At 40.4% G+C, this 26,387-nt stretch overlaps 1 long non-coding RNA gene across 1 annotated transcript; it reads right to left on the bottom strand.

The window, feature by feature from the left end:
- Window positions 1-11,758: 11,758 nt before the first annotated feature.
- Window positions 11,759-12,812, bottom strand: LOC121635636. Its single transcript, XR_006009495.1, has 3 exons — window positions 12,742-12,812; window positions 11,905-12,029; window positions 11,759-11,794 (listed from the first exon to the last, which is right to left on the bottom strand). It is a non-coding gene; the product is annotated as an uncharacterized LOC121635636 (long non-coding RNA).
- Window positions 12,813-26,387: the final 13,575 nt, after the last annotated feature.

Below are 26,387 nucleotides of genomic sequence, written 5' to 3'. Positions count from 1 at the left end.
TGTAGAAATGATCTTTTTCACTTCATTGCTCAGCCTCAGTGTTCCCTCTGTCCTTGGCCCTTAAAGGCTGAAGAGTTGGGGGATTTTTTCCTTAAAAGGGTCTATGACGTGATGCCTACTTTTTCTGTCCAACTGAGTTTTTCCAGCAAAAAATCCCTCAAAATACATAAAAAGATACTGTGTGTGTGTCCTACCTTCCCTATATATAGACCCACTTTAACTTCTCCAAACCTTTTAGTTATTGGTCATTTTTCTGCTTTCTGAAGTGTCAAAACATCATGTGTGGCGACCGTCCAGCCTTCACTGCTATTTGGACATCTGGTTTAAAATCAATTTAAATCAGTTTAAATATATCCCTTGCCCTATTTGGCATAACTTCTAACATGTTTTGCTTTCATTGATAAAATTATAAAGTATTTGGATATACATTTCCATCAAAATATATAAAGGAATTTTGTCCGGACATGTTTATTTTCTGAAATATCATCCGGGGTGACCGTCAAGAAAAACACAATTTTGAACTTTTATTTTGAAAACACTTCAAGGACAGGATCTTGCATCAGCCAGACACATTTGAGGGACCCAGCAAAACATCTGGGAGGTTAGTAAGTTCTTCTCATACTGGCAAATAAATCTTTGTTTTAACTACTGTAATGTACTAGCCACTTTTGGATATCATGTGGGGCGACCGTCCTTAAACTGTAAATAATAAATATTATCTACAAATTCATATTTTGATGATAAATTTGATAGTGACATGTCTTAAAATGTAACTAGCTTGGTTTCTGTAGCTAACTGTTAGCCTGTAATATTTGAATGAATTTGAAAACATCATCTGGGGTGACCGAGTATCATGTGGGGTGACCACTGCTGAGCTGAGTGTTCATGATAAATACTTTTCCTTTATTTTAGTTTCTGTAAATTTATATTTTATACATGATTAATTAATATAAAGTGCATTGTTTAAGCATAACTCTTTGTGTACTTTAATATATATTTTTCAGAATTTAGTCATTTTCCATTCCTATTTAGGAATAAACATTTATTTATGATTATTGTACAATCTTATGAGAGAAAAGTAAAAACTGCATGGCATGACATTCCATTTAGGAATTATTAATCACGTTTAACTAGTTTAACCTATTTTCTAGATGGCACCATTAACATGTAAAGAAAAGACGGCTCGCTATAGGCAGCGGATAAACTCAGACCTGCAGCAAGAGCAGAATATCTTGCTAGGAAAAGAGAGAGGTTAAAAAAAACTCTGGGTAACATGCAGTTATTTTAGTAGGATTAGGAATAATATTTTCTGCAATATTTTGAACTTAAAAGAGTAGTCCACCAGGGGAGATATTAGGGGAGAACAGGGCAAGATTTTATATGTGAAGCCAGACGAGTTGTTAGAGAGGGAGAAAAAAAACTGAGAAACAAGTGGAAGGCTGCATCCAGGGGATACAGGGAGAGGAAAAAGATGGAAAAGGTGATGCTGGACCTGACACCACCATCCATGGAGAACACTCTGCCAGATCCAGCAGGTGTAGAAGTAGTGGAAGAGCAGCAGGAGAGGCCAGGGCAGGCTGTGGTGGATTGTCTACCTCTAAATGAGGATTTTAATCCACCAGTATCCCCCACCACACCACAGAGAGAAAAGAGAGAACACAGCAGAGAAACATTGTAAAAGACTGCAAGCTGAGAAGCGTAAATTCAGAAAGCAGAACATACATCTGAAGAAACAACTAGCAGAGATAAGAAAAGAAAAGGAAAGGGCCAGAAAAAGTGAGATGAGAGCAAAAGGAAGGTTAGGTCTGAGTGAAAGGCTCAAGCCAAAAGAGGGGAAGAAACTGGCAATCGAGAGAAAGGTAGCTGTTGTTGGTTTTCTGACTAGAGATGAAAACAGTCGACTTTTACCAGGAAAGAAGGACACCATCACAAAAAACAAAATGAAAGAACAACGAAGAATTCTCACAAAACCACTCACAGAGCTTCATGCGCTTTACAACGGTGAGATGAAAAAGAGTCTCCGCCTATCTTACAGGCAGTTTGCCAGAAGACGCCCCTTCTATGTTACCGAGCCAAAGACCAAAGATCGGGACTCATGTGCATGCATGGAACACGAAAATGTGCACCTGCTGGTCAACAAGCTCTGCAGCAGATTGGTGGGGCAATAAAGAGAGAAGCGGATCTCTACGTTCAAAGAGGAGGTGAGCTTCAGACGCCACAGGATCTGTATGAGATGCTGAACAGTAGATTAGGCTCAAGCATCACTCACTATTGGGTCAGCAGAGAGAGCATGGAAAAGTGTGACAAGCATGTTCCTGACAGCTTGGGGGCTGTGAAGGGGACATTTAAAATACACCAGGTTTTGTCTTCACAGCCTGCACAAATCACTCACAGGGAGGTGTCATGCTTCTGCAGGCGCTTAGAGAGGAGTCCATGTCCTTGTTACAAGCCAGTAACAGTAGAGCTGAGGAACACCATGCACCACACTGAGGATCCCCCAAGCTCTCCTCCTGAGCCACCTTTATATACTATAGTTAAGTGGATACTATCTGTACACATTTAAAAACAGTATTATGGATTTTAGATAAAAAATTGGGCATTGTAACTGCATTACGAAGGAGATTTCCAAAAATTTAAAGGCACACATGCCTGTCTTTCTCAAACTGTCAATTTAATTAGCAATACTTGTTAAACTACTAGCAACGTTAAAGAAATATATTGATGTTCAGATAAATCATGGTCGCCCCAAAAAACTTTTTATAAGGCTGTGTCCTAATAATTCAAGTATAAAAACACATAAATCTCTTTATTTGGATTTTTTGTAATAATGAATATGTACACTATATTACTAATGTTTCAACAATGGCCAAATATATCTTTATTTTTAGTATTTTAAAATTGGCCTATTCAAAAGTCTTATCCGTAAATGACCCAAAAATTATTTAAAATGTTTTCATTTGTTGTGAGGGATAAAAGGAAGCTTCCCTATAAACAATCTGTCTCCTACATCAACAATGTCTTTGTCAAGTTTTTCTCCTTCAAAATAAGAGTTCCGTGCCGGAATAACTTGGGTGCACCGTGTTACTCTTTCTAACTTCCTGCTTCCTTAACCAATCATATGCGACTCCCCACGGTTGCCTAACAACAAAAAGGCAGCGTTTGGTATTTTATGTCGGCAAAAGAGCAGCAGCGTGCAGGTATGAAAGCTAGTAAAAGAACTGGACCAGAAATAGTTTCAGAAAAACCTGAAAAGCCTCGGCATCCTGCTAAAAGAGCAAACGACCAAAAATAGAATAAAACGAGGATCAATATTGGAGAATCTTTTGAAAGGTTGAGAAGTCTGAGCTGGCAAAGTTTCTTATGTATTAGTGAAGTAAATTGGTGGCCTATTAGTTTACAACAACAAATGTAATGATGTTTGGGCCAAGTGAATACTGTGTTTGTCCTTATAAACTTATGAAATTACTATGAAATTAATTTATTAAGTGAGACTAAGGGAAAACTGCCGCTGCGTGACATTTGTTGAGTAATGTGGACTTTGTTTACACTCTATTTCATGCTAACGTAAATTAGCGCGTGAAATTAGCGCTAGCATTGCAAGGCATAGCAACTTACTGTGTGTGAGTCATCTTTTTCCACATCATGATGTTTGTTGGAGCTATGCTCTCCGTCCTTCATAGACTGTATATAAAAGAACCATCCGCGCACAAACCGGCAACCTACGTGAAACTCTCCGAGGGGGAGGAGGAGAAGAACGCTCTCCGTGATTTTCTCTTTCGACTGCAGTTCTGATTTGAAACAGTAGGTGTCAGTGCTCCTTATTTTGCCTTTAAAGCATATGCTGTGCACATTCCAAACACTTCTAAGTGAGTAAGTCTCGTCCATTTGTAAGGAGCCTTTTTTTTACAAGGTATGAAAAGTTTTTCCTACCGTCATACAACAGAAATATGACACAAGACCATTGTCCCTGACCTGTTGTGGATTGTTGGTCCTAAGCCCCGCCCACTTAAAACAGGAAGTGCCTTTTTCAGACACTGGGGTCCCTCTCCTCAGGAATGAACTTCACATACTCAAAAGTGCTTCAGATCAGCTCAAACCCTTTCATGATACTACAGAAAAAAAACCCAGGTTCCTTCATCAAGCAAAACCATGGCAAGTGGCGTCCATCGCCATGAAAAAGGAAGTACTTGTAACTGATCCAATGTACTCCTGATCTCCACCAAACTCGGCAGGGAGGACAGTGGTCAGACCTGGAACTGATTTAAATAGACATATGCTGGTAATATGGCTCTATAGCGCCCCCTATAAATATTTATTCTATCAGCTCCAACCACTACTTTGACTGACATTGATGAAATGTGGAATATTTATATAACATGCCAGGACAAACAAAAAAGCCTCTTCATGTCCTGATTTTGTCAACGCAATAGGCCGGAGCAGCGCCATAGGTGCAAGGGCCTTCATCGCTGCTTGCAGCTTTAACTGTATTTCTTCTTTTTCATCTGACTGTAAGTCCTCTTTTGCTTCTGACTTTCCTTTGTTTTCATCTGATTTCAACTCTTCTTTTTATCTGACTGTCCTTCTTTTCTATCTGACTGTAACTTCTTTTTCATCTGACTGTCAGTCTTCTTTTTCAGTTGACAATACTCCTTTTTCTACTGATTTTAACTCTTTTTTTTCATCTGAATAGCTCTTCTTTATTTGACTGTAACTGATCTTTTTCATGTGACTGTAATTCTTTTCCCTCTGATTGTAAATCTCGTTTTTCATCTTGTAGCTCGTTTTTAATCTCACTGTACTCCTTTTCCATCTGACCATAACTCTTCCTTTCCATCTGACTGTACCTCTTTTTCATCTGATTGTAAATTCATTTGTATCAGCAATGCTTCTTTTTATCTGAAAGTAACTCCTCTTTTGAAACTTTTTTTCATATGACTAACTATTCTTGTTCATCAAACTCTTCTTTTTTCATCTGACTGTAACTCTTCCTTTCAAAGGACTGAAACTCTTCTTATTCATCATAATGAAAGTCTTCTTTTTCATTTGTATCTAACTCTTATTTTTCATCTGCTTGTTACTCTTCTTTCTCATCTGACTAACCTCTCCTTTATTTATCTGACTATTACTCTTCTTTATCACATGACTGTGACTCTTCTTTTTCATCTTATTGTAACTCCTCCTTTTCATTTGAGTGTAAGTCTTCTTTCTCATCTGATTGTAAGTCTTCTTTTTCAACTGACTGAAACTCTAAATTTTCATCTGCTTATACCTCTTCTTTTTCATGTGATTAAAAATGTTCTTTTTCATCTGAATGTAACTTTTTTTTCATGACTTTAAATCTTCTTTTTTACCTGACTGTAACTCTTCTTTTCTATCTGATTGTGAGACATCTTTTTCATATTATTCTAGCTCTTCTCTTTCATCTGACTGTAACTCTTTTCTTCATCTGATAGTACCGCTCCTTTTTCTACCGGACTCTTCTTTTGCATGCAGAACATGTGGGGGCTGATTAATTGTGTCTGCTGGTAAAACAACATGTGGAATGTTACACTTAAAGGAATTGTCTAAGTTAACCGGAGTCCAGAGGAAATCTGCTTGTCTGTGTATTGTCTTCTTCTTCTTGTTTTTTAGGACACAAGCAGATGGGGGTCACAAGGAAGGCTGTAGAGATCTGCATGTGGTCGACCTGTGACTGCAGCCAACCAGACTTCTGCAACTGCAGCATTAGTCAGCAAAACTGTGTATATTCAGACCTATATAAGGATTCCAGAATCAGTTAGAGGGAGTTCTGACTGTAACAGCAGCAGACTCCGTATTGTATTAGTCCAGGGGACAGGTAATACGAATCCAAGATTCTGTATTTGCACATTTCTCATATCAGTTGTAATCAATAAATTAATTAACTGAGAGAAGTAGTCTGTCATATTTTGATCCATCAAAGAACATGCAGGAGAAGACCCTAAAGAGAAAGGTTTAAAGAAAATGTGTGGAACACTACCTGATTAATTAGGAAAGTGGGAAATTAGTACCTGCCTATTTTTAACACTGTGGTAATAAAGTAATAAACAAGTAATAAAGAACATGTACTTCTTGTACCTGTTCTTTATTACTTGTGCATTTTTAAGGTTTTCTCCAACAATTAGTAAGCAGATAAATATTCTTTACTAGTCAAACTTTCTTAATGCATTATTATGTGTTAACAAAAATTGAATTATGTAATTATTTGTCATTATGTATGCATTACTCAGCATTAATTGCAATGTCAGTTAAGCCCTTAAAAATTTCTCAAGTAATTGTTTACGAATGGTGTAGATTTTTAGTGAATAAGTATTAACTAACAGCTAACTAATTCATCTACTTATCCTTCCCTATATGGTGTACATTACCTGGATCGGCACTTATGAACCATTATTAATGTCTTAAGTAATCATTTACTAATGCTGAGCTGTGTATGCCATCAGGTAGCCTTTACCTGATCTTAAGTAAGGTATTAACAAGCCTGACCTAAGCCTTAATAAACATGAGTGCTTCATAAGCATTACTTAACTTAAGTTAATCATTACGAATGATTTTTGGACCCTTATTGTAAAGTGTAAACATTTAACCTTTTGCTAACACTTTATAAATGCTTAACAGCCTCATAAGCATTACTTAACTTAAGTTAATCATTACGAATGATTATTATTGTAAAGTGTAAACATTTATCCTTTTGCTAACACTTTATAAATGCTTAACAGCCTCACAAGCCTTACTTAAGTATAGTTTATCTTTGCTGAATGCTTTTGTGGACCCTTATTGTAATGTGTAAACATTTATCCCCTCAGAAATGCATAAGAGTGGTAAATAAGTATTACTTAGACATTATTAGGTAACACATAGTTTAGGAAATCACATACAAAGCATTTTATACATTTTATTTAAGTCATTAAAACAGATACTGTATACACAGATCAACTCACAACTTAAGAACTGAAAAAAATATGAACATCCAACATTCAAGAACATCAAACATTATGTCAAACATGCCTGGATATTTCCAGTTCTCGTGTATGCTTTGAGGGGTTTGGTAGTAAAGGTGTTCTCCTACACACACTGTCTATTCTCCATCTGACTTATTATATTACAATGTCAGTTTTGTGACAACACAAGCTTAGTGGGTAACACATTCATACACCAAACAAAATGAATGTATTATTAATCAAACCTGTACACAAATCTCATCCAGTTAAACAGAGAAACCTTCGATCTTGTGAAAATCGACTTATACCAAACAGATTTTTTCACTCGTCTGTCCTTGCAGCGGCGTTGCTGACACCTCTTAATACAAAATACTGACAGAGATCTAAATTATCATAGCTAATACATTCTATACACGGTCCAGGCACCAATGGTAGATGGTGGTCATATGCAGTCCAGTTGTCTGCACTGCAACACAGTCCAATGCATACTGAATATTTTCTACAATACTCAGAGAAATAATAATGGTGATTCTCATGTATAGTTATATATAATTATATTCATTATTTATTATTATTTATTAAAAAACAACAACACACACATTATGATGTTAATGTTTTTTAGGGGCTTACTAACATGTAAACTGACATCATAATTAATGCTGAGTAATCATTACTATTGTTGTGCTGTGTATCTCCTTAGGTAGTGTTTACCTGATATTAAGTAAGTAATTACTTAACATTAGTAGCCTGACCTAAGCTTTCTTCTGACTGTAACTTCTTTTTCATTGGACTGTACTTTTTTTCATCTAATTGTAACTCTTTTTTCATCTGATTTTAACTCTTTTTTTTCATCTGACTGTAACCCTTCTTTTTCTTCTTTTTCAGCAGACAGAGGACCAGATGGAGAAGGAGATAAAATGGAAGACATGAAGAAGAATCGAGAAATGGTTGAAGAGGAAGCCGTGAAAAATAATCGAGAAGCAGACAAAGAAGAAGACGAAAAGAAGAAACGAGAAGCAGATGATGAGGAAGACATGAAGAAAAATCGATAAATAGATAAAGACATGAAGAAGAATTGAGAAACAGACAAATAGAAAGTCATAAAGAAGAATTGAGATGCAGATAAAATGGAACAAATGAAGAAGAATCGAGAACAGACAAAGGGAAAGTCAGAGAAGAACAGAGAAGCAAATGAAAAGGAAGACACTGGAGCAGACGGAGGACCAGATAAATAAGCAGACGAAGAGGAAGACATAAATAACAATCGAGAAGCAGATGAAGAGCAAGACATGAATAGATATTGAGACGCAGATAAAGAGAAATACATGAAGAAGAATCTAGAGAAGAAGAAGAGGAAGATGTGAAGAAGTATCGAGAAGCAGGTAAAGAGCAAGACATGAAGAAGAATCGAGAATAGATTAAGAGAAAGTCATGAAGAATCGAGAAGCAGACAAATAGGAAGGTAACAAGACGAAATGGCAAACAGACGAAGAGGTAGACATGAAGAAGTATCAAGAAGGAGACGACGAGGTAGACCTGAAGAAGAATCGAGACATGAAAGTGAAACTCATGTAAAGGAATCGAGAAACAGACAAATAGAAAGTCCTGAAGAAGAATTGACAACAGAAAGAAAGTGTCACGGGGAAGAACTGAGAAGCAGATGAATAGGAAGGTATGAAGAACAAATGACAAACAGACGAAGTAGACATGGAAAAAAAATAGAGAAGCAGATGATGAGGTAGACATGAAGAAGTATCAAGAAGCAGACGAAGAGGAGACATGCAGAAGAACGGACAGAAATGGACAGAAAGTAAAAGTCATGTCAAGGAATCAAGAGACAGGCGAATAGAAAGTCATGAAGAAGAATCAAGTAGCAGACGAAGAGGGAAACATGAAGAAGAATCGAGAACAGAAAGTGAAAGTCATGTAAAAGAATTGAGAAACAGATGAATAGAAAGTCATGACGAATCAACAACTGAAAAATAGCAAGTCATGAAGAGGAATTAACCAACAGAAAATGAAAGTCATGAAGTAGAATCAAGAAGCAGACGAATATGAAGATAAGAAATGACAAACAGACGAAGAGGTAGACATGAAGAAGTATTGAGAAGGAGACAAAGACATGAAGAAAAACCGAGAACAGAAAGTGAAAGTCATGAAGAAGAACCAAGAAGCAGACGAATGGGAAAGTAAGAAGAAAAAGTGGGAAACAGAGAATGAGGTAGACATGAAGAAGTATCATGAAGCAGATGAACAGGAAGACAAGAAGAAGAATCAACAACAGAAAGTGTAAGTCATGTAAAGGAATCAAGAAACAGGCAAATAGAAAGTCATGAAGAAGAATCGAAAAGCAGATGAAGAGGAAGATATGAAGAACAATCAAGAAGAGAAAGTGAAAGTCATGTAAAAGAATCAAGAAACAGATGAATAAAAACTCATAAAGAAGAATCAACAACAGAAAGTGAAAATCATGAAGAAGAATCAAAAAGCAGAAAATGAAAGTCATGAAGGAGAATCAAAAAGCAGACGAAGAGGAAGGTATGAAGTAGAATAGAGAAGCAGATGAAGAAGTAGACATGAAGAAGAATCGACAAACATACAAAGTTAGACGTGACGAAGAATAGAGAAGCAGATGAAGAGGTAGACATGCAGAAGATTCGACAAAACAAAAGTTACAAATGAAGAAGAATCGAGAACAGAATGTGAAAGTCATGAAGAAGAACCAAGAAGCAGACAAATTGGAAAATACAAAGAAGAAATGACAAAGAGATGAAGAGGTAAACATGATGAAGTATTGAGTACCAGACGAACAGGAAGACATGAAGAAGAATCGAAAACAGAAAGGGAAAGTCATGTAAAAGACTCAAAAAACAGATGAACATAAAGTCATGAAGAATCGACACCAGAAAGTGAAAATCATGAAGAACTTAAAAGGGGATGAATAGGAAAATATGAAGAAGGAATCGAGAAACAGGTGAATAGAAAGTCATGAAGAAGAATCGTCAACAGAAAGTGAAAGTCATTAAGGAGAACCGCGATAAAGATGACAAACAGACAAGGAGATAGACATGAAGAAGGATTGAGAACAGAAAGTGAAAGTTGTGTAAAAGAATCGAGAAAGAGACGAATAGAAAGTCATGACGAAGAATCAACAGTAGTGAAGTATCTTATTCTCAACATTTCATAATTAGAGTTACTTAAAATACATAGATTAGAACTATACTTCATTGCAGCTGTAAGCAGACTGCTCTTTGCTTTAGGATCCAAGCATGGACAGGCTTTTAGGCCTCTAGGAGTATCTAAACATAGCATTGTGTAAGACACACTTACAGTAGATTGTTTCCTTATAAGGGTCTGTCTTAAATGACTGTACTCTGTACTTAGAAACGTTCCCAGCACAGGATATAAACATGAAATTCGGAGAAGAACACACGAACATCCTATATGTACTTGTGTCTGATCTATGATTGGCCGATTCAGGACTGAGGATTGTTCTTTGTTTGAAAACTATAAAAGAGAGACTTACACATCTAGTCTGGGGTTTTTTTCTATGATTGGCTTCAGAAACCTCACAGAGATGCATATCTGTTTACGATGTCACTTTTTGTAATAAACCATCATCATTTTTACATAAAGCTACCCAGACAACAAATGGATCAGGGCCGAATCTGCGCCGGATGTAGTCCAACATCCGGTCGTAATCCTGAAAACGGATCCGCTCCAGATAATTTTTGCACCCTGGCCCATATCTGGCACGGATCCACTTTACAGTTGTGGAACAGATCTTGTCCAGATCTAAACCGGATCTGGTCCAGATCCAGGGAAGATGTGGTCCAAATCTGAACTACAGCTCTTTAGATTTAAAAAAGTGTTGACAAATTAATTACTAGATATCATCAGACTTAAATGGCTACTAACATTTACTCTATGAATGAAAACAATCAGCACCGCAGCCTCACAGCAAGAAGGTCGCCGGTTCGAATCTCGGCTGGGGGGAGGTTCGAACCTTGAGGGTGGTGGCCTTTCTGTGTGGAGTTTGCATGTTCTCCCCGTGTATGCGTGGGTTCTCTCCGGGTTCTCCGGCTTCCTCCCACCGTCCAAAGACATGCATGTTAGGTTAATTGGACACTCTAAATTCTCCGTAGGAGTGAGTGTGTGTGTGAATGGTTGTTTGTCTCTATCTGTGTTGGCCCTGCGACAGACTGGTAACCTGTCCAGGGTGTACCCTGCCTCTCACCTGTTAGAATGCTGGGATAGGCTCCAGCTCACCCGCGACCCGAAATGGAATAAGCGGTCAAGATAATGGATGGATGGATGAAAACAATCACAATGTGTTCCTTTCAACAAGCAGGCAGCCGCCCTTTATTAAACCTGTTTTCAGTTTTCACAACAGCATGCACATTTAAAGACACAGTTAACGGCACTTTTTAACGCCATAGTTCAGGGAGACTAGGGATAATGGCAATAAGCCAAATTGCCAAAATGTTGAACCATCCTTTTAACACTGTTGCAGCAATAACGAAGGTCAAGATTACAAATTGTATTTTTTTTAAAGAAATGATTTCTCTTTTGAACCTTTGCATTTTATGCATTTCCACAACAGTATGCACATTGTAAACCATTTTTAAAAAAAACATCTCTTTTGAACTGTTTAATGCATTTCCACAACGCACATTGCAAACTATTTTTAAAAAAACATTTCTCTGTTCAACTGTTTTATGAATTTCCACAACTGTATGCACATTTAAAGTAAAAAAAAACAAACAAAAAAAAACAATCATCACAGTCGTCGTCATTAACTATCCTCAGTCATCCTCAGCCTCTATGTTCGGAGCCTATGATTTGGAAAAGCAAAATCTTGTCACTATTCTATACTTGTTTCAAAAACACTGCTTTCCAATTTTCATGGTTTATGCTGAAATCATTTTATACCCTTAATCCTTACCTGTGCTCGACTCTGGCGACTTCCCCTGCGGGTGTTGTCTGAGCCCAAATGGAACCACTTCATGATATGTTTGTCAATGTCGACATCTGTTGCTTGCTTTGCCACATGGTTTTTGCGTACAGCACCTGTATATAAACACACAAAGCAACAGTACTTACTAGGGGTGTCACGATTCTCCCAATCTTCGATTCGATTTGACTTTCGATTTTAGGGTCACGATTTGATTCGATTCTCGATTTTGTTCTCTTCTTCTTACAGCACAGAGGCCTATGCCATTTGTAGTCTAGTCTACGATCATGGTTTTAGTAATGAAATTTCAGTACAAGCTCACACAAAAAAATAAAAAAGACAGATGAGGTACTGGGCTCCGGCCTCTATATGCAGGGGTTCAAGCCAAGAGATATGAATTTATGTACAAATTAGTGATCCCTGCACTATATACTAGGATGTGACTAATTTATTGGTTTTTACTGACTAACAGCCTAAGGGGCACTCTAGAAGGAAGTGTAAAAGTGAGACGTGGGGTACAATTATGCACCTAAGACGACAATACTTTTGATGCAGTGTTTCATTTTTTGAGCATGTTACTGTTGTGATGGTGCTGTTGGTCAAGAACATGTCACTGCTTGTGTCTGTTAGGTCTACCAACTAGGTTAATGAATGTATTAATAATTTGAATCTTTACTTGTTGGTTGATTAATGGAGGTCACTATTTATAATTGAGGACACATTTATGAATGAAAATTTAGATTTTTGATAAACATCTGAGAAAATCACACTGTACTTTTAAATGATTGTATAATGAATTGAGGTAATTGAAGTGCCTTTCATACTTACAGCGGATCATTGTTGCTGTTGCTTCCATCTGCTTAAATGAGAGCTTGCCTGTTGTTCCCTTCCAGCAAATCGGGAGGGCCAAATGTTTAGCGTAGATGTGTGAAAGAATGTTCCAGGTTAGCCACTTTGTGTCTTTTCCCCCAATGCAGGCTAAAAATGTGATCTGAAAAACACAAACAAGACATCATTTAAAAATAACAAAAAAAAAAAAAACACAAAAAGTGTTTTAGAGGAAGTGAATTAAACATTACAAATTGGAATTCAAAACTGACTCTGGAATACTTGAAGGTTACTAAAATCATAAACCACTCCATCATTGCTGGTTATATTCCACCTGGTTATATTCCACACACGGCAGAGCCGGCACTGCAGCAGACTACTTGGCATGGTTGCATGACGAAGAAGAAACAGCTTTACTGGAGTGATAACAATCAAGAAAGCTACAGAGTGAAAGCAGAAGTGAGGAAACAGAGGTAGCCCAAACCACCCAACATGATGAAGAGGGGGATATATAAGATTTTACTTATCACCCAACCCTACTGCAATTTTAAAATTGATTTGAAAAGAAAAAAAAACCTGAAAGCAAATGTACAGATAAAAGAAGTAGGAAAAGCCATGTCCGAGGTTTGACCCATCATGCTATCCCTGCCTAAACACAAATCATACAAATTCACACCAGGTTCTTCCTCTGTGAGCGATTGTGAGGAGCCTTCAGCCAATCTTCAAAGTTTTGCACGTCATCAATTGAGGCAAAGGGAAACTGAATATCTTCGGGCAGTTCAGCAGGACATTCATTGGTCGTTCTCCCAGGCAGAGAGCTGACCATAGCCATTAGTTTGTTTAGCTGCTGTTTCTGATATTCAAGTAGCTGTAGCATATACCGTTCAGCAACTGAAAAGAACAAAAACAGAAAATACACCCACACATGATTATGCATGCTGTGTCAGGAGTCTTTCCATAGTAACCAGTCATCCATCACAACAAAATGCAAATGTCTTAGTGTAGTAAAAAAAAATCGTGACATTCCTATATGCAACTAATAAGTACATGACAACTCACCAGAGCAAGGTATGTGCTCCATCTCAGACTGTCCCACTCTGAAAGATGGCTTGAATAGTTCTGTAGCATTTTTAGAGCTTAGGTGGGACCCTTGTGTAGAGAGTGAGAACTGATTAGATGGCACCGGGCGGGATGACGGTGTTGACTGATGAGATGAGTGTGATGGTAACCAATCAGATTCCATTGCATGTGATGAAGACAAGCGGGGAGATGACTGGGAGCTCGGAGATGACCAATAATGAGCTGTGTGTGATGAAGACCCACAAGGAGATGGCTCACGGGCTGCATGGAATGAAGACAGACTAGGAGATGGCTGTGGGTTTGCTGATGACCGATGTAGAGGCAGCTTACGGGATGGCATTGAATAGCGAGATGCTGCTGAGCTTGATGCAGACCGATGAGGTACTGGGCTCCGGCCTCTATATGCAGGGGTTCAAGCAAAGAGATATGAATTTATGTACAAATTAGTGTGTCTCTGGTAAATTTCCCTTAGGGATAAAGGCAGACGGGTAGACACTTACAGTGCTAAAGGTGGAGGTGATGAAGATGGCCGGTAAGGAGGTGAAACTGGTGGCGATGATGACCGATGAGGAGGTGAAACTGGTGGCGGTGATGACCGATGAGGAGGTGGAACTGGTGGTGCAGATGACCGGCGAGGAGGTGGAACTGGTGGTGCAGATGACCGGCGAGGAGGTGGAACTGGTGGTGCAGATGAACGATGAGGAGGAGGAACTGGTGGTGCAATCTGTGGTGATAATTTATATATAAATAATAATAATCATGTGACTAATAATCATAACCTCTCATGTTGATCATAACAGGCAAATATCAGCTGCACAGTTGTGATTAAAAAAGGTTATTCATTTGCTGCATCTCTCCTTTTTGTGGTCAAATAAGGTTAATGAAGTCTTGCCCCTGTTAAAATAAAAAAATAACAAAACCAATGTTTTAACTTCTCTGCCATACTGTTCCACAGTCTGACCAAAGAATAAAACACAAAATCTTTTCTCGTTCGTACGAATGCTTTTAACTTTAAACCTATTTCTCCCTCCTAATAAATAACCTATTTCTCTGTAAACAAGTACTGTATATTAAGTGGTAACATCCTACTGGCGGTTTTATACATAAATTGAGTAGTTTGAAATGTGACTATATCTTCAAACTTTAACAGTTTTGACTTAAAAACAATAAGTCAGTATGAGCCAAATGCCCAGCATGATGGATAATCATCATTGCCTTAATAACATCCATAACAACACTCTGGCCTGTTTTGGGGTGATACTGTAATGTTCCCGATAAGATCGGTAATCAACTTGTTAGCGACAGCCTTAAAAAAAAAGTCACAAAGGGGTATTTACCGATGTGTTTTATGTCGTGGAACAAAACGTGAAGCACAACTGCATAAGCATTTGTTAACCACACACCATTCAAAAAACGCAATGACTTTGCCGGGAACCGGAAGTGCTAATGCTAACGGCCTTCGGTTTACTGACTGACAACTCATATAAAAACAACAAACAAACAAAACAAGACGGAGAGCATGTGATTTAATGTTGAACACAGACTAACAAAGATTAATATCCGCGTACAGGGGTTTTCAGGGACGGCGAAGTCTGATGCTAGCGTTATGCTGCCGCTATGCTAACGAGAAGCTAACGTACTGTTTGTTCAAATACAAACAAATATGGTTTAGAATAACTCAGAATGTCGGCGGCATGTTATGCTTTGCTAAAGCCGCTATTTCTGGCGGTTTTAGATGCTAAACGTTATGTTAACCTATATAGGGAGGGCACGCACACTTAGCCTAGCAAACATCTATCGCCAACACTGTTAAACGATGCCACAGTTTCTTCAAACACAAAAGTTAACTTACCCCAACTCATCTCATGTTCAAAAGAATCTTAATTATTTCAAATCAACAGTACAATACAATTGTGATGATAAGGACTTACCGAGAGACGATCTCCTCCTTCCACAGTAGCGGTGCAACTGAAGCGCTCGTCCGTTAGACAGACAGACCCCGAATCTGCTGCAGCGCAAAGTGGCGACCAATAGAGGACCGATGCGTTGCGTGTGCGTTCAGCGGGTCTGACTGGTAAACGAGGGTAGGGCGGAAGTGGCCGTATCCAATGCGGACCTTTTTGCTTTCTGGGTAATGTCCGGAGCTCTTCTGTTACCTGAAAGTATTTTTGTCACAGCATAAGCCTAAAGTAATTTACTACGAAATAGTATGATCCAGAGAAGAAGATCTTCATATGATGAAGTCATCATATCACAGAAACGGCTATGAAGACACCGAGGTGACTAAAGGGGAAACCACCGTACAGCACCGAGAGAGGAGAAGTTATCAACCAGATGATGGCTTCACAAAATTATAGAATGTTATTAAGGACAGTAAACTACAAAATGCCACAGCAGACTATTTCTCCACAACACCTGCTTCCACAAAATAAACCCCACCATGGCATCCAGAGTCAGAAAGTACTCCACAACAGTAGAAAGTGAAAGTCATGAAGTACTGAGAAGCAGACGAAGTGAAAGTCATGAAGAACAATCAAAAAGCAGATGAACAGGAAGACATGAAGAAGAATCAAGGAACAGACAAAGAGGAAGATATGAAGAAGAATCGAGAGCAGACAAAGTAAAAATTATGAACAAGAATTGAGACGCAGGTGAAGAGGAAGACATGAAGACGAATCCAGGAAAAACATGAAGGAGAAGAAATGAAGAAGAATCAAGACGCACATGAAGGACAAGACATAAAGAAGAATCGTGAAGCAGATGAAGGACAAGACATGAGCAAGAATTGAGAAGCAGTTGAAGAAGAAGACATGGAGAAGAATCGCAAAACAGATGAAGAGGAAGGCATGAAGAAGACTTAAGACCAGACAAAAAGAAAATCATGAAGAAGAACCGAGAAGAAGATGATGAGGAAGACATGAAAAAGAATCAAGAACCACATGAAGACATGAACAAGAATTGAGATGCAGATGACAAGGAAGACAAGAAGAAGAATCAAGAAAATGATGGAGAAGAAAAAAAGAATCGAGAAGCAGATGAAGGACAAGACATAGGAGCAGACGGAGAACCAGATGAAGAAGCAGATGAAGAGGAAGACACGAAAAACAATCAAGAAGGAGACGAAGGGGAAGACATGACGAAAAATTGAGAATCAGATGATGAGGAAGACATGATGAAGTATTGAGAAACAGTTGAAGAGGAAGACATGCACAAGAATCGAGATGCAGATGAAGAGGAAGACAAAAAGAAGAATTGAGAAACAGAGAAAAAGATAGTCATGAAGAAGAATTGAGAATAGACAAAGAGAAAGTCTTGAAGAATTGAGAAGCAGATGAAGGAAAAGACATTGGAGCAGATGGTGGACCAGATAGACAAGCAGACGAGAGGAAGACATGAAGAAGAATCGAGAAGAAGCTGAAGAGGAAGATATGAAGAAGAATTGAGATGCAGATGAGGAGGAAGACATGAAGAAGAATCAAGAAAATTAAGAGGAAGATATGAAGAAGACACGAGAAGCAGATGAAAGAGACATGAAGAAGAATTGAGAACAAACGAAAAGGAGTTCATGAAGAAAAATCGAGAAGCAGATGAAGAGTAAGACATGAAGACAAACTGAGACACAGATGAAGAGGAAGACATGGAAGAGAACCGAGAAACAGACAAAGAGGGACACATGAAGAAGAATCGAGAATAGATGAAGAGAAAGTCATAAATTATCGAGAAGCAGATGGAGAAGACATTGGAGCAGAAGAAGGACCAGATAGACAAGCAGACGAGAGGAAGACATGAAAAAAAATCGAGAAGCAGACGAGGAGGAAGACATGATGAAGAATCGAGAAACAGATGAATGTGGAACACATGAAAAAGTACTGAGGTGCAGATGAAAAGAAAATACATGAAGAAGAATCGAGAGCAGACAAAGAAATTTATGAAGAAGAATTGAGAAGCACATGAAGAGGAAGACATGAAGAATTGAGACGTAGATGAAGAGAAGACATGAAGAAGAATCGAGAACAGATGAAGTGAAAGTCATGAAGAAGAATCGAGAAGCAGACAAAGACATGAACAAGAATCGAGAAGCAGATGAAGAACAAGACATTGCAGCACAGGGAGGACCAGATGGAGAAGGAGATAGAAAGGAAGACATGAAGAAGAATCGAGAAACAGTGGAAGATGAAGACATGGGCTGTGTCCGAATGTGCACCCTACTCCCTACATGGTGCCCTATATAGGGAACACGCCATTTTGTAGGGGTGTCCGAATGTCCAGAACGAAAAAAGTAGGGCACTCAAAATTACCCACAATGCATCTTGAAAAGTAGTGAGCATCGATGGTCACTAGACGGGCTAATATAGTTCACAATGCATTGCGGGCAGAAGCTCAACATGGCGCAAGGAGGCGAAAAAAACGAGCGGCGCGAAATGACCTATAAATGTAAGTATTTTATTAATCATATTCAATAATTGAGTGTTGTTAATGCATTGAAATAAAAAAACAACTTGTGATGTGAAGGTTTTTGGTCATTGTGACCACGTATATATATATAAATAACCTGAGGATAGTCAACGATCGCATTCATCTTCTGTTAGCTTTTCCGTGCATCTGCTCAGCGATGTTCATGACATCTTCTAACACTAATTATTAATTAACTGCTTATCAGAAAATAAGTTGGGTACATGTTTAGGTCATGTTGTATATGATATATGCCGTTTTTTGTCTTTTTAGGGACGGATGAGGACGTGGAGAGGCTGGTCCGCCTCCGTGTGGCGAAGGACCACCTCTTTAATGGGAGGAGGTTTGCTTCGGCTGCCTGCTGGAAGTAAGCTTATTATTTTTATTTAATGGAAGTACTACTGCTGCTGCAATTATTTAATACTGCGTGTGGTGTGTGGTTTAAGGGCTGTGCTGCAGAAACTGGGGCTGAGCGAAAAGAAGAGAGAGAAAAGAGAGAAGAGGAAAGGGAGAAAAAGGAGGAGGAAAGGGAGGAGAGATCTTTGTCTCTATTAGAAAAATTAGTTAAGAAAATAAATAAAATGTTGGAACATTTAATGATGAGTTCATTTTATTTAAAATAAAAATAGAAACTCAAACAATAAATTTATACATAACTTATAACAAGGGATATTTCAGTTATAGTTACATTTTTAAAGGCATATTTATAGGGACACACTTATTCTATTGAAACTATTTACACTTGTGTCTTTTAAAATGTTTTTTACATATTTAATTTGCTGTTTGACTTCAGAACAAAACAAGACAAAGGAATAAAACAAGAAAAAACCTGCTTTTCAAAACATCAAATGCTCTCTCTATTACAGCTCGTGCCCTGGAGTGGTGTCGATTATACCGGGCTTCAACGGGACTCCTTACAGGCTCCCTGTCAGGAGGAAGGAGGGTGATGGGTTGTGACAGGTACAGATTTGCAACGCCGATGATGATGAAGCCGTTCGGTGGGTAAAGATGTTGGGTGTACAAGGGGCTGTTTTTTAGTACACTGGAATCATGTACTGATCCTGGATATCCAACAAAAATGTCCAGAAATCTGCCTCTATGGTCGCACACTGCCTGGAACTGAATGGAATGAAAAAGCTTCCTGTTAAAATAACGTTCCGCATTATCACCAGGGGGCTTGATCCTGGCAGCCATCAATGCTTCCCATCACCTTCCTAAATGCTGCAGATCCACCAAGCTTCTGGAAACCAGCTGAAAACTCTGCCAGTCCATCCAAAGAGGGAAAGTTGATGACCCTTCTGCGCAGAGCCAGTATGGTCTCTGCAACCCTGTGGACAACGTCTCAGACCGTGGCCTTGGGCATGTCAAAGGCCCGGGCCACAACACGGTATGATGTGCCGCTTGCCAGCCAGAAGAGAAACACCAGCGTGTCCAGGTGTTTCCCCCAGCCAATGTGATCTGTGGCCCAAAGCTGCCCAATCAGACCCGAGATGGCGACTCGGTTCAGGTCGAAGTCAGGGCGGAGGTCAGAGTGACCATCACATGGTCAGGAGGGGGACGTTTTTATTCACCTGGCAGTAAAGTGGTGGTCCCTAAAAGAAATAAAACTTTGTGAGGTTGTGTGAAACACTTAAAAAAAAATAAAACAAAAGACTTAAATGAAAAATAAAAAAAAAAAAAACAACTTTCGTGGTGGTCGGCAGATGAAACACACAAAGTCAGAGTGCTAGAATAAGTGTGTCAGGTTTATTCCCCGCAGCTCATGACACTCATCATTACATCTCAATGGGTTCAGCCTTATAAGCATAGCATAGCTTGCCCTACCTTTGACACGGACTGGAGAGCCAACAGTCCCGGTAGAGTGGCTTAGAAAACCCCGGCTGGGCGTTCGTACGTAACCCGCAGCAGACTCTACCGAGATGTGGGATTTCCCCGTCTTCATACTTATTTAGAAAAAACACAACATCGCATGAGAGAGAGGATGGCCAGTCCTTTCCCACAGGCGAGGATGAGTCCTGAGATCCTGTCTTGTAAACATATTTACAAGACACCCTTTTCTCACCCTTCCAAAGATAGGCAGTTACACAGTTCCCAAAACAAGCAGAATAATATAACATGCAGGTGGTCACTTGGGAACAAGCAGTTATATAACACCAATAGTATACAGATGGTCATTTTAGGACACAAATTAGATATTCCCATATCATTCCACCTCTGGCCTAAAATGGCCTTAATTCATAAAACTTTCACCTTCCCAGATAACATCATCATCTTCAGTATGGCCAGGAGCATGTTGATACTCCTGGCAGATAGTATTGACCCAATGACACACGAAATCTAACAACTCCATTCGCGTGGCATATACATCATTGTGCACCCATCGATCTTGATTACTCCAGTGCATATAAGTGAACTGATCTACATCAGTATCTGTATCCACAGTTACATGATAACACATCGTTCCATAAGGTCCATCTTCTGCTAAAATATGTATGTGCATCATCTTAAGGCAGTGTGATATATGGTCCTAGACAATCGTTGTTTAATCCGGCGTATATAAAGGCATGTTAATACATTGCATAGCGTCAACACACATAAAATAGCCACAAGAATCAATAATGGTGGAGCTACATATGTTCTAGCGGTGACAGACATTCCTGAAAAAATGTCCCACCAGTGATGAGCACTGTCCATCTCCACCATCTTTGCTGCATGCAAAACCTGTTCCCGGTTAACTAGAGTTGTTACTAAGGCACGGGTAACATTCTGAGAATGGCTAGACATAATATCTTTAAGATCACGGGAGCGAGACAGTGCACTTTGGAAACGCTCCAGAGAAATTCGCCATGGTAGGTGTAACACTTTCCACTGGACAGCCGTCAGATGAGATTCTGTGGTAAAGTTAGTCAACCTGTAAGTTACATTGTGCCAATGCCATAGGTGTAAACCTTTTAAACAACCTGAGAACGGTACAGTAGGCAACTGAGTATGGTTGTGAGTAGTAGCTACGCAAAGGGTGTTGGGGCCCACTTGCCATAGCATGTCGCTAGCTGGTTCTATAAACCATTCACACAGTGCCGTGTCTCCTGTAAAGCATGGATTTCTATACCCTTTAGATAAGAGGCAGGCTTGGCCTCGATCAGTAGTTTCACAGTCCGTCAGGTCATACGTGTGATTGGTTTGGGGACTAAACCATTCACCGTGAGTTCTCAAAAACATATACTTATTATGTACGATCAATGGTAATACCTGAAACTTACAGATGGTGATTACTTGAGTAACATTCCACTGTATCCAACTTACTGTACACATGGTCATATTACATCGAGTCTGTTCAGGTTTTATTTGTAACCATAAAGCATCAGATATATCAAACAATCGTCTCCATTCATTTGGGTTAGGTGTAGTTATTACCCGTACAAACCTCTCCTCCTGTAGTCGGGAATATATCACCTGTAAACCACACACAGTTGCATCAATAGCTTTGGTTACATTTATTAAAACATCGGCAGTGTCATTAAACAATCTAGTTTGCCATTTCAACTGTTGTTGTAAAATGATTGCAGTCTCTTTTTGGGGTCCTATAGGGACCGGCATCCAGTTCCCCAGGCGATGAACGGCCTGGCTAGCTTTATTTCCAGTGTTGGGCAACATTGTCCAAGTGATTTCTCCTGTTCGAACCACAGCGTGTGCTTTTTCCTGGCAGGTCGTCACCAGTGGAGCTGTATGATTTTTAATTACTAGTTCCTTTGGCAATGCGTCCACTGGGTAAATAAAAGGGTTAGTCCGATTATCTATGGTTGTAGCATTTCTTAACTGATAAATTGGCAATGTAACAGGCCTCATTGTTGTTGCGTTCCTCCAGCCCATTCGAAACTGAACCACTTCCTCCATCGACTGGTGGGGGGTCATCGCAGTGACAGTGAGGGCAGCTAGCAGCATGCCCCAGCAGGCAGCACCACCAGGTCTCAGGCGGGCCCTAGCGAGGATCCTTCTGCGTCCCCTCCTTATTGGATCTTCCGATCAACCTCCTCCACTCCCACTCAGACATCCACCAGGCACACCAGGCTGAAAGAGACACATGACTTCAGAAGAATATAGCACACAGCATTAGTCTTTTAAATCCAAATCCCCCTTGACCTCTAGTAGTAAACACCTGTGGTGTTGTTATTTCTTGCACCATTGTCATATTACATGGTTTTATTACCAGCTGAGCTATTTTGTCACCTTTAGTGACCACAAACGGTTCAGCAGCTATATTTACTTGTCAGGTCCAAAACCTGCTGAGCCGTGGCTCGCAGTGGAATTTAGCATCATTTTGTTTTTTCCACATTTTAACACTTTCGCACCATGACCATTTGAGTGAGTGGTGTCACTCCTTCTGCAAGGGGTCTGTTATTAATTTGTTTAACCACCTCTGGTAAATTGCGCTTCCAATTATCTAAACTATTATCACCTGAGGCTTTCCTCAGTGAGGATTTTAATAATCCATTTAGTCTTTCAATTAACTCATAACTCATCTACCTCTGCCAGAGCCACGATCCTGCAACCTATAACTGTCGCTCTGATACTATATATCATATAATTATACAATATTTGTATCCTTTGCACATCATTCAACATTCTGTATCATCTTTGCACATCCTTTATTTACATAGTCATCATCTTGCCACTGCACTTTATCTGCCAATCCACTCTGGATTTCTATCTTTATTTTATTTCTATTTTTATTCCACTTTTACTTCTATTTTTTATTCTGTCTAACCCTGCTGCTTGTGGGTGATATGGAATGTGATAAATCCATTCTACATGGTTTTCCCATAACGTTGCCTTTTGATTACTAAATTTACAGGGGTGAACTATCAATACTCCAGAATAAGTATCTACAGCAGTACATGCATATTTACAGTTCTGTGAGACTGGCAATGGTCCAGTAAAATCCATCTGCCAGATTTTCTAATTCTCTTATCATCCCTTGTACAGCAGAAGCAGGTCTGTCTACAGCATTTAACATTAATGTCAACACCAGGGGTCTGTAATGTGGAGGACTGGTTTCTATCAGCTGATCCCGTACTGATTTGGGCACATTCATATCAGCCCATGCATCAGCCGTTCCCAGAAACACTCCTGCCCTCATCATTAACTGAGCCATATCCTCAGTCTGGCGACGACGGGTCACTGGTTTTGCCTGATACCAGTCTAACCCTTCAGCCTCGTCCCAGACATCCTCATCCCACTTCATGGGATCCCAACTAGCATCCTCCCGTACCCGTGCAGCCACGGTACGGACTTTGGCAGGGTCAGTACGGCGGGGCGGTCTCCTCCGCATTTGCCACCGAGTCTGAGCCAATCCCACCAAAGCTTTGTTCAAACAGTGATTCAGTGCGTCTTTCTCTGCCTGCATTTTCATTACTTCTTGCCTGGCTAAAGACAGCTGTGTTTCCAACTGTTCTTTTTTCTCCTGCGATACACGCCATGCTGATGCACAAAACCACGCACGCCTCTGAATCCCCCCCAACGGGGATGTCGGAGGAACAACAATTTCTTTAAGCACAGGCAATGCAGCCGCTAGAGAGCCGTCCTTTACAGCATCTCCCCACGGCTCGGGACGACCACCGCCGTCCCGCAGACAGAGCGCAACTTCACTCCATTCGCCAGTCCAACCTGGCACATCAGATTGCTCCACGGCGGGAGGCTTCTTATTATGTTTCATAAACATTTCTGCAGCCACCAAATAACATCAATTACAATGTATTAATCCTGTTCGTGACGCCAATAATGTAATGTGTGATTTTAGAGGTTCGTGGTGGTCGGCAGATGAAACACACAAAGTCAGAGTGCTAGAATAAGTGTGTCAGGTTTATTCCCCGCAGCTCATGACACTCATCATTACATCTCAATGGGTTCAGCCTTATAAGCATAGCATAGCTTGCCCTACCTTTGACACGGACTGGAGAGCCAACAGTCCCGGTAGAGTGGCTTAGAAAACCCCGGCTGGGCGTTCGTACGTAACCCGCAGCAGACTCTACCGAGATGTGGGATTTCCCCGTCTTTATACTTATTTAGAAAAAACACAACATCGCATGAGAGAGAGGATGGCCAGTCCTTTCCCACAGGCGAGGATGAGTCCTGAGATCCTGTCTTGTAAACATATTTACAAGACACCCTTTTCTCACCCTTCCAAAGATAGGCAGTTACACAGTTCCCAAAACAAGCAGAATAATATAACATGCAGGTGGTCACTTGGGAACAAGCAGTTATATAACACCAATAGTATACAGATGGTCATTTTAGGACACAAATTAGATATTCCCATATCACCAAGTAATGTAGCTACTTAAAATTCAATGTTTGAAGGAGCTCAGTGTTGTTTGTTGTTAAGCATGTTATTCTGTTGGTTAATTTCCAATGTGGTGTTCTTTTAACCAATAAAGTTCATTCTATGTGTGACCGTGCAAGCTCTGCGGCTCTTCCGCTAATGCTAATGCTATTTAAGTCACTGAAATGTGGAATCCTGTTTGAATAAAAGGACAGGCTGAGGCAACTGGTCCCCTCAGGATCACAAAGTTTATTAAAACGAAAAGAAACACATAAAGAAACAAGATACAACCCTGATCCACAGCAGCGGGGGAGGAGGCGCCACTCCACTGGCTGCAGTAACAGTCAAGTAGGGCTATCAAAGTGGAGGGGGACTACTGCGCGGGCCCAAGCTGCTTCGTTAACAACACAACATGCAATAAAACCAAATAAATTAAGCTTAAAGAAAAACCACAGCAACCTATGGATAATCAATAAAAGATAAAACCAATACAAACGAAGCAGTACTGGGCCACCCCACACCACGCCCAATCCTGTCTGTTGGCGCCACTGTGGGGCCTCCACGCCAACCGCTGGTAGCAGCTAAAGTCAGTATCCTGAGGGGAAAACAACAACGGGTACGTATTAGTAAAAGGGAAGCTAATAAAAGAACCAACAGTTAATCCCTAAAAGTAGCTTTAAAAAGAATGATAATAAAAGACCCAGAACAAAACGGCAATGCGAGGATGTTGGCACCTACAGAACAAACAAAGTCAAACAATTAATAAAAGCTCCAGGTGCCACACCAAGCTTGCCACACACACACAGTTACCTTTTCAGCAAGAGACAGGAAGCAGGAATGACCCTAAACCCTCCTGTAATACACCCGTCTTTATAAAAGAGAAGAAAAGTAACCATTATTCACAATAATAGAATACAATAAAACACACGGCTGAGACGCCATACCTTCTATCTTTGTAGGGCGTTCCACTCGTGTGGCAATGAGTCACCGGGACCCTGAAACGGTACCTACACCGGCAGGAGAGAAGGCAACTCAGCATGCTGTTTTGTAAACAAACTATAAACAACCCTAAATTGTTTACCTACCGAGCCAGGGGTGCACGACGCAACCAGATGCGGATGACTATGCCTACGAACCTACTACCGTGGCGTCCTAGCTGTCTTTTATAGCCGCCGTCAATCACCAAGCCGGTGTGTGCGCCGTTCGCCAACCCGGAAGTACGCCGCCCGTTCCTTCCGGCTCCTTCCGGTTACGTTCGTTCCGCCCGGTTACATCTACCCCCCAGCTGTTGAATTGGCGGCCCGACAATTCTTTACATCCAAGGCCTGAACCATGCTATCGCCGAATTAGTCGTCCCGGCAACTGAAAGGGCTGCAGCCCCCGTCCCACCCCCACTTGCCGAAATCGGCAACCGATGGGGATTACAATGTCTCCCAGCGGTCGATCTGGCAGATCTCCTTAGGGCGGCCTGGGGTTGGAAGCCTCTTGCAGACTCCTCTAGCGGCGATGCCGTCACTGCTACCCCCCCAGCGGCCTCGCCCCCCTCTGTGGGCACCAATCCCCGGTCAGGGGGCGGCATCTGCTCAATGGCTACCCATACCCCATCTTCTGCGTCAGGTCCCACCGGTGGCTTCTCCACCTCTCTTAGGGAAGCGGGATGGGTTATGACCGGCACAGGTTTTACCATGGTGCGGTGTACATATCGTACTTCTGTCAGCCGATGCACCGGAGCAACTCCATAAACCTGACCCCCTTGATCAGGCGAGGTGACCACTTCCCAAACATCGGGGGCCCA

This window comes from Melanotaenia boesemani, chromosome 24, assembly GCF_017639745.1.
Source record: "Melanotaenia boesemani isolate fMelBoe1 chromosome 24, fMelBoe1.pri, whole genome shotgun sequence".
Lineage (NCBI taxonomy): Eukaryota > Metazoa > Chordata > Actinopteri > Atheriniformes > Melanotaeniidae > Melanotaenia > Melanotaenia boesemani.
Note: the sequence above shows the minus strand (reverse complement) of the source record. Positions and strands in the feature narration are given on the sequence as shown.